Below are 12,737 nucleotides of genomic sequence, written 5' to 3'. Positions count from 1 at the left end.
CCCGCCCCCGCCCCTCCCCATCCCCGGGAGCCCGCAGACGCGGAGGCGGGGGCGGGGCCGAGGCTGAGGTCTTCGCCCCCGACACCCCGGGGAGTGGCGTGGTGGCACCCGGCCAACCCCCGGGGAGACGTGCGTCTGATCTAGCCTGCCACCCCCATGCCCGCCTCCCTGCGTGTATGCCCAGGCCCGCTACCCCCGTGCCCCCCTCCTCCCGCCCTGGGTCCTCAGGGAGCGGTGCAGGCATGCCGTGCCCAGGTTAGTGGGTGCGACAGGTCACGCGGGTGGCCAGACTCAAAGTTTTGAAGGATGAGTAGGAGTCCGTGGGCTGGAGATGGTGAGATGCACGAATTCCAGGCAGGTCTAGGGGTTGACGCCAACCCCTGTGCCCCTCCCTCGCATGGTCCCCACCCCTGCCCAGTCTCTCCTCCCCCCAGCTTGGGAGCCTCCGTTTTCTCCCAGGTAGATGGCATTATAACCCTCTCTCAGGCCTGAGGGCCCCAGCTCGCACGCTTCTGTCTGAGCCTCAGTTTACCCTTCTATAACGTGGTTTTAAGAGAGACTGTGTGGAAGCTCGAGGGACAGTGCAGAGAGGAGTTGCCCCGCCCCGGGCCCCGGGACCCTGGCACAGAACAGTGTCCATGCAGGGAAAGGGGTCCTGCCACAAGATGAGAACAGGACCCGGGTGAGAGGTAGACATATCCTGGGCCCCTTCCGGGCTGGGATCTGTGTCCGTGGGAATTGGGTGAGCCCCCTGCCCACGCAGGACCGAGCTGCCAGGATGGCATCAGCCGAGGTGGCTGTGGCACCTGCCGGCCCCCGCCTCGATGCCTCCCCTCACTTCCCACCAGGTTAGCTCCTCCTGTTGCCCTGAGACCTCCTCTGCCACCGAACCGGAAGCTTCAGAGGCGCTGCTCAGCCCATAGCTGTGGTTGGCGCCCTTCCTCAAAGCCTTACCCTCCCCTTCTAAAACACTGGCAGCCCCGTGCGAGTCAGGCCCTGCCTTATATCTGTCCGGATCCTCAGTGCTCAGCGCAGTGCCTGGCATACAGTAAGAGCCAAACACTTGTTTGAAGGGTGGACTGAACGGGGTGCCAAATAAGGCAGCGTTGAGCGAAGTCAAGTGAAAGGGGCGGGGCGAGCGGATGCACGCTCAGGGCGGCAAGCACCCCCTGCCCTTGGTCTGGTGCTGTTTGGACCCGGGGAGGACAGCTAATCAAAGTGGTTGATCTTATTTATTTATTTTTAAGGTTTTATTTATTTACTTGAGAGAGAGAGAGAGAGCTCACAAGCAGAGAGGAGGGGCAGAGGCAGAGAGAGAAGCAGACCCCCCCCCTGAGCAGGGAGCCCGACGTGGGACTCGATTCCAGGACCCTGAGCCAAAGGCAGAGGCTCGACGGACTGAGCCCCCCAGGAGCCCAAAGTGATTGATCTTCAAGTAATGAGCCTCGTGCTTCCCCATGGGTCTGGGGCTTTGAAAGGGCCTCTGTAGGAAGCCGTGCTGAGCTCTCCTGGGTGTAGATAGAAATTATTCGGTGGGTGTGAGATACTGCACTGCATACAGGGGACACGTTGGGGTCTCTGCCCCCACGGGGTCTCAGTCCAGTGGGGGACGCTGGCAACAAACAAGGAGCCACTTCAGGAAGCATCCAACGTCTGCAAGACCACAGGACAGAAGGAGGAATAGTGTGTGACCATGGGGATGGGGTGGGTGTCGTTGCCTAGTGGTCAGGGAGGGCCATTCTGGGAAGGAGACGCCCGGAGGGAGTGACAGAAAGGAGCCCATTGTGCGTGGTTTGTGGTAAGGGTGTGTTGGGCACAGGGAACAGCCAGTGCGAAGTCCAGGAGCTAGACAAATCTCATTATTCAAGAACAGAAACAAGGTCAGTGTAGCGGGGAACAGAGGAGGAAGAACCTTCTGGTGGGAGATGGGAGGTGAGGTCGGGGCAGAAACCAGCCCGAGGGGGATCTTGTTGGCAGTGGGAAGGGGCGGGAGCCCCCGGAGTGGTTCAGCTGGAGGAAGAAGCATGACCCGACCTGGGTGTTTAATCTTCGGTTGCTGGTGGGAGTGCAAATTGGAACAACCCTTCTGGAAAGTAAATTGGCCTAAAAAACATGCTTACCCTTTGATCCAGAAAATCTAGCCCAAGGAAATAGTTCTAAATACAGAAAAGGTTTTGTACACGAAGATGTGCTTTGTAATAGGCAAGCATTGCAAATACAGCCCCATTACCCTAGGAGAGTGGGTAAGGAATCGTCATCATGGTGGGGGGCAGACAATGTGATTGTTATATTTGACAAACCCAGGGAAACCAGCGGAAGTCTGTGTAACCACACGGAGGAACCCTAAGTCACCCCTCGGATATATGATTCTGAGGCATCACCAGGCCGTGGAACCAGTAGGGTGAAAGTGGCCAGTGACACAGAAACAGGAAATGGGAAGGAATACACAAGACACTTTGCATCCAGGCCACAACATTTAAAAAAAAAAACGGGTAAAAGGATATTCTAGGAAAACATAAACGAGCAGACAACCTGCTCTCAGAAGAGACAGGAATCTAAATGGAACAATCACTAGACAGGAACGAGAGGGTTCTGTGGAAGATCTGTGACCCCTCTGCTCAAAACCCTAGGCTTGGCTGGCCAGGGTCACAGAATTGCAGAATTTTACCAAAGTTTTGAAGAAGGAGCCACAGTGTGCAACTTGACTCTTCCAGAGCATGGCAAAAAAAAAAAGAAAGAAGAGCTTCCTCAACCTGACAGATTTCTCTAAGAAAACAACAGACGAGTCTCACCTAGGAATGGCAGTATAAAATCCTCAGTGGAATAGTAGCCAACGCTGAAATCAGCTTGCTCTGCAACGTGGCATGGACAGGGATGGTCTCACGTAAAGAATGCTATTGACATCATGCGTCGTACGAGCAGGTCAAAGAGAAAACATGTGGTCATTGCTACGGACACTAAAATGGGGAAAATACCACATTTGGCTGGCATTTGGTAAAACACGACATCTATTCCTAATTATTTACAAACCCTAACAAAATAGGAAATAGTGATTTTTGCGTGGATGGCAAGTCAAAGGCACCCCTCTTTTTTTTTTTAAAGATTTAATTTATTTATTCAACAGAGATAGAGACAGCCAGCGAGAGAGGGAACACAAGCAGGGGGAGTGGGAGAGGAAGAAGCAGGCTCCCAGCAGAGGAGCCTGATGCGGGGCTCGATCCCATAACGCCGGGATCACGCCCTGAGCCGAAGGCAGACGCTTAACCGCTGTGCCACCCAGGCGCCCCAAAGGCACCCCTCTTTAAACACGAAAAGCAAGGTTTGGATGCCTACTCTCACCTCTGGTATTTTGCCCTTCTGCTGTCCCCCACTTCGGAGTCCTAGCTGATATTCGACAAGAGAGAGAGATAAGATATGTAAAAATCGGAAAAGAGAAGTTGAATTATTATTTGTAGGTGACGGGATTATGCAGCTGAAAAATCCAAGTGACCCAAGTGAAAACCTTTTAAGAGATTTCCGCAGCTCTCCCACCTGAGGCAGAACAGACAATCAGAGAAAGAAAATGAAAGAAAAGATTCTTTGACATAGGCAACCAAACAGATAAAAATTCCTGGGATAATATTTTTTAAGAAGATGTATGTGTTTATTTATTTGAGAGAAAGAGAGAGAGAGTGGGGGCGGGAGAGGGGCAAGGGAGACTCCAGTGGACTCTCCGCTGAGCACAGAGTGCTACATGGGATTCGAACTCACGACCCCAAGATCATGACCTGAGCTGAAATCAAGAGTCGGATGCTTAATCGACTGAGCCACCCAGGCCCCTTTATCCTTGGAATAATCTTAATTAGAAATGTCCAATATCTGGGGCGCCTGGGTGGAGCAGTCGTTAAGCGTCTGCCTTCGGCTCAGGGTGTGATCCCGGCGTTATGGGATCGAGCCCCACATCAGGCTCCTCCGCTATGAGCCTGCTTCTTCCTCTCCCACTCCCCCTGCTTGTGTTCCCTCTCTCGCTGGCTGTCTCTATCTCTGCCGAATAAATAAATAAATCTTAAAAAAAAAAGAAATGTCCAATATCTATACGAAAAACTAAAGGGACGTTAAAAAAAAAGAAAGAAAAACTTTTGCCAGGCACGCAGGAAAAAATAAACAGAAAGGCACGCCCCGTTCTTCTGCAGGAAGACTAAAAAGTGTGACCAATATGTCATTTCTCTAAATCAATCCTCTGCTCTAACATCATCCCAGTAAAAATAACAGCAAGATGTCCTTCCTTTGGAATTAGATAAACTGATTCTGTAATTCATACGGGAAAATGAATTAATGAGTCCAGAAAAGAAGAAGAGGGAGAAGGCATCGAGACAAACTTGCTAGATACGAGCCTAAAACAAAGCTCTTGTTTTTTGTTTTTGTTTTTTTAAGATTTTATTTATTTATTCGACAGAGATAGAGACAGCCAGTGAGAGAGGGAACACAAGCAGGGGGAGTGGGAGAGGAAGAAGCAGGCTTATAGCAGAGGAGCCTGATGTGGGGCTCGATCCCATAACGCCGGGATCACGCCCTGAGCCGAAGGCAGATGCTTAACCGCTGTGCCACCCAGGCGTCCCAAAACAAAGCTCTTGTACCGAGAATTGTGTGGGCTAGACTTTCACGAGATGAACCAATCAGGAGGACAGAAGGCAGTTCCAGAAGTCAACTCAAATGCACGCGCTGACAAAGGTAGTGTGTCGTATCGGTGGGAGAGGGATGGATTATTGTGTAAGTGGTGTTTGCACCACTGGGTGACAATCTGATGACAAAATAAAATAAAATAAAATAAAATTGGATTCCTAGCTCATGCCTCATACCAAAACTAAAACCGAAACCACCACCACCAACAAAACATACGCAAAAAAACCCCTGCAGATTTTTTTTGGATAATCTTATAGAAAGAATGTTCTTTCTCCGTAAGACCCAAAATTCAGCAGCCATAAATGAAAAGACTACCATGTTTGACTATGTCATTAAAAACATAAAACTTTGGGGCGCCTGGGTGGCACAGCGGTTAAGCATCTGCCTTCGGCTCAGGGTGTGATCCCGGCGTTATGGGATAGAGCCCCACATCAGGTTCCTCTGCTATGAGCCTGCTTCTTCCTCTCCCACTCCCCCTGCTTGTGTTCTCTCTTGCTGGCTGTCTCTATCTCTGTCGAATAAATAAATAAAATCTTTTAAAAAAACCATAAAACTTGTGCATGGAAAAACCCATTACAAAAAAAAATGGAAAAGCTCAATGTCCAAGTGGGTAAAATATTTGCAACACATATGACAACACATATTGACAGGTATGACTTCCTTAATATATAAAGAGCACCGAGAAATCAAAATGGGAAAGACGAAACAACCAACAGAAAGGATGAGCTGACAATTTACAAAAGAAAATGAAACCCAGGGGCGCCTGGGTGGCACAGCGGTTAAGCGTCTGCCTTCGGCTCAGGGCGTGATCCCGGCGTTATGGGATCGAGCCCCACATCAGGCTCCTCTCCTGGGAGCCTGCTTCTTCCTCTCCCACTCCCCCCTGCTTGTGTTCCCTTTCTCGCTGGCTGTCTCTATCTATGTCAAATAAATAAATAAAATCTTTAAAAAAAAAAAAAGAAAAGAAAATGAAACCCAAAATACAGTGGCTTCGACATATGAAAAACTGCCTGACTCTACACCTAATAAGACAAGTACAAATTAAAACTATATTGAGAAGCTATTTTTCTCTTAGCATATTGGCAAAAACCAAAGTTTGAAGTCAGTCTTAGCAAGATGAGAGCAAGAGGCCCTCCCACACATTGAAGTGGGAGTGTAGATTTGTATAACCTCTATGATAGGAAGGAAATAGGGCACATCAGAATGCAGAAATCATTTGTTCCATTAATTCTATTTTTAAGAATTTATACATTATATGTGCATATCTGTTCAAAGCTGTATATTTGAGCGATATTTGTTGTCTTTTTATAATTTGAATCAACCTAAATGCATAACAATACAATGGTATACTATGCAATCATTAAAAAGAATGAGGCATTTCTATTTGTACAAGTTTAGAAAAGTATGTGTGATGGCTAATTTTATGCATCAACTTGGCTGGGCCATGGTGCCCGGATATTGGTCAAACATTACTCTTGATATTTCTGTGAGGGTGTTTTTGGATGAGGTTTACATTTAAATCAAAGGACTTTGAGTAAAGCAGATTGTCCACTGTAGTGTGGGTGGGCCTCACCCAATCAGTTGAAGGCCTGAATAGCATGGAAAGCTGATCGACCCTGAAGAAGAGGGAATTCTGCCAGCAGCCAGCCTTTGGACTTCAGCCACCACATTAACTTTTCCTTGGTCTCCACTATGCTGACCCAACCTGCGGATTTTGGACTTGCCAGTCTCCATAATTATGTGAGCCAATTCCATAAACTAAATCCATATATATTCATATGTGTTTATATGTGTTTATGTGTTTATATGTGTTTATATTTATATATCTATAAACACACATATATACATACACATCTTATTGGTTCTGTTTCTCTGGACATCCTAATACAGTGGGTAGAGTATGAAACCACTGTGTTACAAAGGGAGAGCATGCATGGGTGTGCTTGCCTGCCTGCAGGTTGTTCTGGAAGGAGGCACCATTGGCAGGTAACAGGGATTGCCTTGGAGAAAGAACACTTTGGGGCTGGGGTCAGAGAAGGGACAATTTTTTTTTTAAACCAATTTTTTTTTAAAGATTTTATTTATTTATTTGACAGAGATAGAGACAGCCAGCGAAAGAGGGAACACAAGCAGGGGGAGTGGGAGAGGAAGAAGCAGGCTCCCAGCAGAGGAGCCTGATGTGGGGCTCGATCCCAGAATGCTGGGATCACGCCCTGAGCCAAAGGCAGACGCTTAACAACTGCGTCACCCAGGTACCCCCCTTTTTTTTTTTTAAAGATTTTATTTATTTATTCGACAGAGATAGAGACAGCCAGCGAGAGAGGGAACACAAGCAGGGGGAGTGGGAGAGGAAGAAGCAGGCTTATAGCAGAGGAGCCCGATGTAGGGCTCAATCCCATAACGCCGGAATCATGCCCTGAGTCGAAGGCAGATGCTTAATGACTGCGCTACCCAGGTGCCCTGGGGACAATTATTTTTACTGTAGCCTTTAAAAAAAAATAAATTCAAGTTAGTTAATTTCCTGTAGCCTTTTATAGGCTTTGATTTTTTTTTTTTAAGTAAGCTCCAACATGTGTGGAGCCCAACACAGGACTTGAACTCACAACCCTGAGATCCAGACCTGAGCTGAGATCAAGAGTCAGACGCTTAACCCACTGAGCCAGGTGCCCCCACGCTTTGCATTTTTTAAGTGGGACACGTGGGGTACACAATTATGCACGCAGAATATTCACTCCCCATAGAGAAGTGACTAGAAGGAAATGTAGCGACATACTGAACTATGTTTCTGAATGTTCCTGTTTCTCCACCGTTTCCATGAGCCCAGGTCAATCTGTAATGCTTTTTGCCGTGTGCATGTTTCTCATGGAAAATGAAACACATGTCTATGTGCAGATAGACATCTTATCTGCCTCACTTGCCTGGTTCCCATGTTCTCTGCACCCTGGTTCCTGACGGCACCAAGTGACGGGAGGACTTGGGGGTGAAGGAGCCCTGGTCTGGAATAACGGGAGAACATTTGGGGTTTAGATTAGGGCAAAGTCCGGGTGTGTGAGTGATGTTGCCCAACGTCCAAAGGATCTGAGCCGGGCTTGCGGTGGTTGGGGGTTCAGGGCTGTACTGTGGGGGCTCCAGAGGCCGGTGGTGGCAGGAGGGGGGGTGCATCTGAGGAGGGCTCAGAGCTGAGAGGGGCGGGCCGTCCCCACAGCTGGCCGGCTCAGGAGCCTTCCTCGGGGCTATCCAGCTGTGGGCTCTGCAGAGCAGAAAGGAGCCTCTGGTGTCAAGAAGGAAGTGGGCCCAGGGGGCTCGGTTGGTTAAGCATCTGAGTTTTGTTTTCAGCTCAGGTCCTGATCTCAGGGTCGTGAGATCGAGCCCACAACAGGCTACATGCCAATCATGGAACCTGCCCAAGATTCTCTTTCTCTCTCTCCCTCTTTCCCTGTCCGCTGTGCTCTCTCTCTCTTTCAAATACATAAATAAATCTTAAAAAGCAAATCAGTACATCTCCCAGCTCCCCTGTGACAGGGGACTGTTAGCGTCCTTGCCCAGGTTATGGGTAAGCAGACCGAGGCCCAGAAAGGTCCGTAGCTGGTAGGTCAAGGCTGAGCCTTGTGGCCCTGCAACTTGTGTGCTTGCTGCTATGCATGGGTACCTCTGCTGGGGGGGAGGGCAGCGCCAGGAAAGGGTTCCCTGGGGAGGCACCAGGGTGGGCGAGCCTTGGGGCTAGGCCTGCTGTCACTGCCAATGACACCAGGGCCTTGCTGATAGCAGTGAGGACTCTGCTAATCGATGTCTGTCCTCCCGACCCTGTTAGCAACCCTCCCTTGGAGGAGAGCCAGCTGCCAGGATGAAAAATGCAGCCAATTAAGGCCCCATCAGCGGAGCAGGTGACAGACTGCGGCCTGGAGTATGGGAGGAAACTGCAGCATCCCTGTCCTGTCATCTGGGCCCCTGCAGCACCGGGCGGGGGTCTGCCTCATGGACAGAGGGAGCGGGGCGGGGGGCTACCACTGCCAGGGGCCAGGGCACCTGCTGTCCTCACTTGCCAAGTTCCAAGTGCTGCTTTAAATGGCCTCAGATGCTCCAAAAATTTTTTTTAAAAATTCATCTTTCAGTAGGATGGCTACCGAGGCCTTCTCCTTGGTCTCTTCCCTTTCGACACTCTGCCCTCCAACCCCCTTCCTAGCTTTCTAAAAGGTGTCCTGCTAAACGTCTCCCATGATTTCTCGGTACCCACAGGGCTAGAACCTAAAAAGCCCAGGGTGCTCTGAGCTGGCTGATCCCTCCCACCTGTTTCCTTCCGCACACTCACCCTCAAGGAATGGCTGATAAGGGTGACAGGTCAGCTCGCTGGCCTCGGGCCCCACCAGCAGAAGTTTGGCTCAGCTCTGCTCAGTACAGGCCGATGTGATTCCTTTGAAAAACTTATGGGCTTCCTGTGTATCAGATTACATCGCCCTCCAAAGGGTAAAAGCCACACACGCACATTGGTTTGTCCACACACGCACGTTGGTTTGTGACATCCTCTGTCTGTCTGGGGCTTTGCGACACAGCACTTAAGAGTTTCAGGAGCCCTCTAGTCGAGCAGAGAGAGTCCAAGTTTTAAGATACTTAGATGCCTTCCCATCTCGCTGAGAGTTTCGAGCGTGGCCTGGAGTGTTTCTCAGCCACGTCTGTTACTCCCGACAGTGGCACCTTTGAGATTTTGCTGTGTCCACAGCAAAACCTGGCCACAGCCCAGGCATCCATCAGCAGGAGATGAGGACATGAACTGTGGTCCTTCCAGACCGTGGTGTTGTTCTCAGCAAGAAAAGGGAACCCACCACTGATACCCCAGCAGCCAAAAGGCACCTCAAAAGCGTTGTGCCGAGTGACAAGGTATGGACACACTGGGCACCCATCCATCCATACGAAGCTCTAGGCGACGCAACAGGGCTCTAGGGTAATGGAGCTGGTGAGCCCCCCTCGGGAAGCGTGGGTGGCAGAGGCAACTATCTGGGGTGATGGTGATGTTCTGTGTCTCATGGAGCTCAGGCTTACACAACGTGTGTGTCTGTCAAAACTGAGCAAGTGTCCACTTTAGATTTGTACATTTCACTCTTGGTAAATTCTGCCTAACCCCCCCCCCAACAAAACCCCAAACCCAAACCAAATATTGACCTCTAGCTAATGACGAGCATGTTTAGGGCTGAAGTGTACTGATGTCTGCCACTGACTTAGAAATGCATTGAACAGCGAGTTGGGTTGGTGGCTGGCGAGGGGGACGGAGGGACGGGCAGCTGTCCCAGAAAGCTGACAGAGCAAATGCAGACAGCGAGCATATGGGTGTTCACTGCACAATTCTTTCGGATCTTCTTTATGTTGAAAATGTTCATAATAAAATGCTGGAGGAGAAAGAAGAATAAAGAGAGCCTCGCGGTGCCTCTGTCTGCCCGTCACCACTCCAGCAGGGTGTTCCAGGCCATGGTGGCAACGCCATCTGCTTCCTATGGAGCTCAAACCTAATTTAGTCCCAACTTATTAACTTAAAGCCCATTAGAATCTTCCCATCACCCGGTACTTGCAGTCAAAAGCCAGACAGAGAGCGAAGCGTGGGGCCTGCCCAGGACACATTGGGGAGAGAGAGGGAGCCTCCCCAGGGCGGAGGGAGGGACGCTGCGTGGGCTGCTGTCCACGGCCGGCTGGACGCGCCAGGCAGGGCCGGGCTCAGCAGATGGTGGAGGGACAGGGGTCTCCTCTCCTCTGTGTCCCCCTGGTGCAGGGAGCAGCCTTCATCGATGTCACCTCCTCTAATTCTTGCACAGACCGGGGTGCCCCCTGAGCCCCCTTTTAGAGATGAAGAAGCCAGAAGGTGAGTGGTGAGGTGGGGCTCCCGCTGGGGATGGTGGGTCTCAGCCATAAACGCGCCACATTTCGTGCTCACAGTGGCCCCCGGACACGGGATTATAGAGGCACCTTAGGGCAGGCCCGGGAACCACGGTGGCAGAACCTATTTCTGACCATGGACAGAAAGGCCCCTGGGACCAGAGACAGAAAGGGCCCTGGAGCTGCCCGAGCTCTGGGCCCAGAAATGAGAAGGCCATTGCCTGGCATCACCCGCGAGGATGCAGTCAGCCCAGCAAGCTGCCCTGTCCCCATGCAAGGACGGCGCCGTCAGGCTCGGTAGAAGAGGAGACCCAGCCATCTGGGCAATAAAGGCAAATCAAATAAACAAGCAAAGCCCATAATTCTTTCCTCAGAGGGCAAAGCTACCCATGAGGTGATGAGTGGATCGGGGGTGGGGGGGGCTGGATGCATAGAGACAGCAGCGAGGAGCCAGGCTCTGCTCAAATCCTCACAGCGACTCTGGGAGGGGAAGCTAGGACAGGGGGGCAAGGCTCCCGTCACCCCGCAAGGCCAGGCTGACGCTCGTCCCTCCCTGGCCACCCCTGTCTGTCCCATGGGTGATGCTGTGCCCGGTACCCCCACACCCCTGGCCTGGAGCTCAAAGGGGAGACACCTTGGCCACACTTCCAGGACTGGGGCCCCCAAGCTGTAAGTGGCCTCCCAGGTCTCCACCCCTCAGGGTGGCTCAGGCCGGCGGCAGGCTGGGATAAAGGCTCCCTGGGCAGATCGTGGAGGGACAGCCGCTGCTGGAGGCTGGCCAAGATGGCAGAAGCCGCCTGGCCTGGTTCCCGGAGCTTTGAGCAGGAAGAACTCTTTATTACGGCTGCTGTGGGTGAGGTGGGGGGGAAGCTTGGGGACCCTGGGACCTGCTGGGTGCCCTGACTCCTCCCTCCCCGCCAGGGCCACACCTTTGGATCCCCTGCCCACCTACCCCCTGCACCGCCTCCGACACCCCAGCCACACCCAGTCTCCTGTGGCTTCCCCTCCCCCACAGGGAGGTGACTCCTTCCCGAGCTTTACCCCAGGGAGTTCCCTCTTCCTGGAGGGCCTGCCTGTCATCGCAGCTCCCCTCTCCCCCACTGTTGTCTGTTCCTCTGCAAAGGCCCTGGGCCACGGTCCCCTCCTCCAGGAAGCCTCCCCTGACTTTGGGGAGGTGAGGATGACACTGAGCACTCACCAGGTCTCAGGCATCATCGACTCCTCACCAACCACAGCCTGATTTACAGGTGGGGATGAGGCCCAGAGAAGTGAAGGCACCTGTCCGGCGTCACACAGCTAAGACTCTTAAGGCATTAGCTGCTCTCTGGGTCTCGGGGCAGGGCTGGGCCTGGAGGAGCGTTCCGGAAATGAAAGGGGCTGAGTGAGTGGACTACTGTCTGGTGGGGGGGGGCGCAGGGTGACGCCAGCCCAGTGTCACCAGATGACAGTGACCAGATTCTCACAGACACCTCTGTTCCCAAAGCACCTACACGCTGTCTCATGTCCTTCTGCTCTCACGCCCATTTCACAGATGAGAGAAGGAGGCCAGAGAGCCCCAGAGGCCAGCCCAAGCTTTCCCAGATGGCCTCGGCGGAAGGAGCAGAACCAGGGCTGGAGCTCGGGGCCTGTCTGCGCCCCGAGCCGGTACCCTGCTAGTGACGGGCCGGCCGAGGCTGCTGGCCACACCTGAGCCACACCTGGGCCTTACCTGGGGCTTGCCGTGCTCTGCCTAGAGCCTTTCCCGTGGACCCAGAATTTGCTCGTCAGGCACGCTGTTCGCAGGAGCCTTTGTACTCTGTATTTACAAGAGGAGGCCTGTGAGCAAATTAGCAGGGTAACCAGGGAAAATGTTTGGCTTCCGTGGGTGGGAGCTGGAGCCATCTGTTCCCAAGTGCTGAGAAAACACTGGAGCAGTCGTGGGGAGCCGTGGAGAGCACTCCCTGGCGCCCGCAGGCTGTGTGTCCCGGGGCAGGGAGCTCACACTCTCTGGACCTCACTATCTGCATCTGTAAAGCCCAGGGGGCTTGTGTAGCTGCCGGGACTCCAGAAGACTCCCTGCCTGCCTCCCTTCTCCACCTGCACACCCCCACCCCCCGTGGTGTAGTCGGAGCCCCTCCCAGGCGGCGGAAGCCTGCCAGCCGGTTGACACTCCAGACCTTCCCAGCACCGGCCTTTGGGGTTTTATTTACTGTTGGATTCGTTTTGCTCCCAAG

The sequence above is a fragment of the Ailuropoda melanoleuca genome, chromosome 10 (assembly GCF_002007445.2).
Source record: "Ailuropoda melanoleuca isolate Jingjing chromosome 10, ASM200744v2, whole genome shotgun sequence".
Lineage (NCBI taxonomy): Eukaryota > Metazoa > Chordata > Mammalia > Carnivora > Ursidae > Ailuropoda > Ailuropoda melanoleuca.
This window is presented reverse-complemented; position numbering follows the sequence as displayed.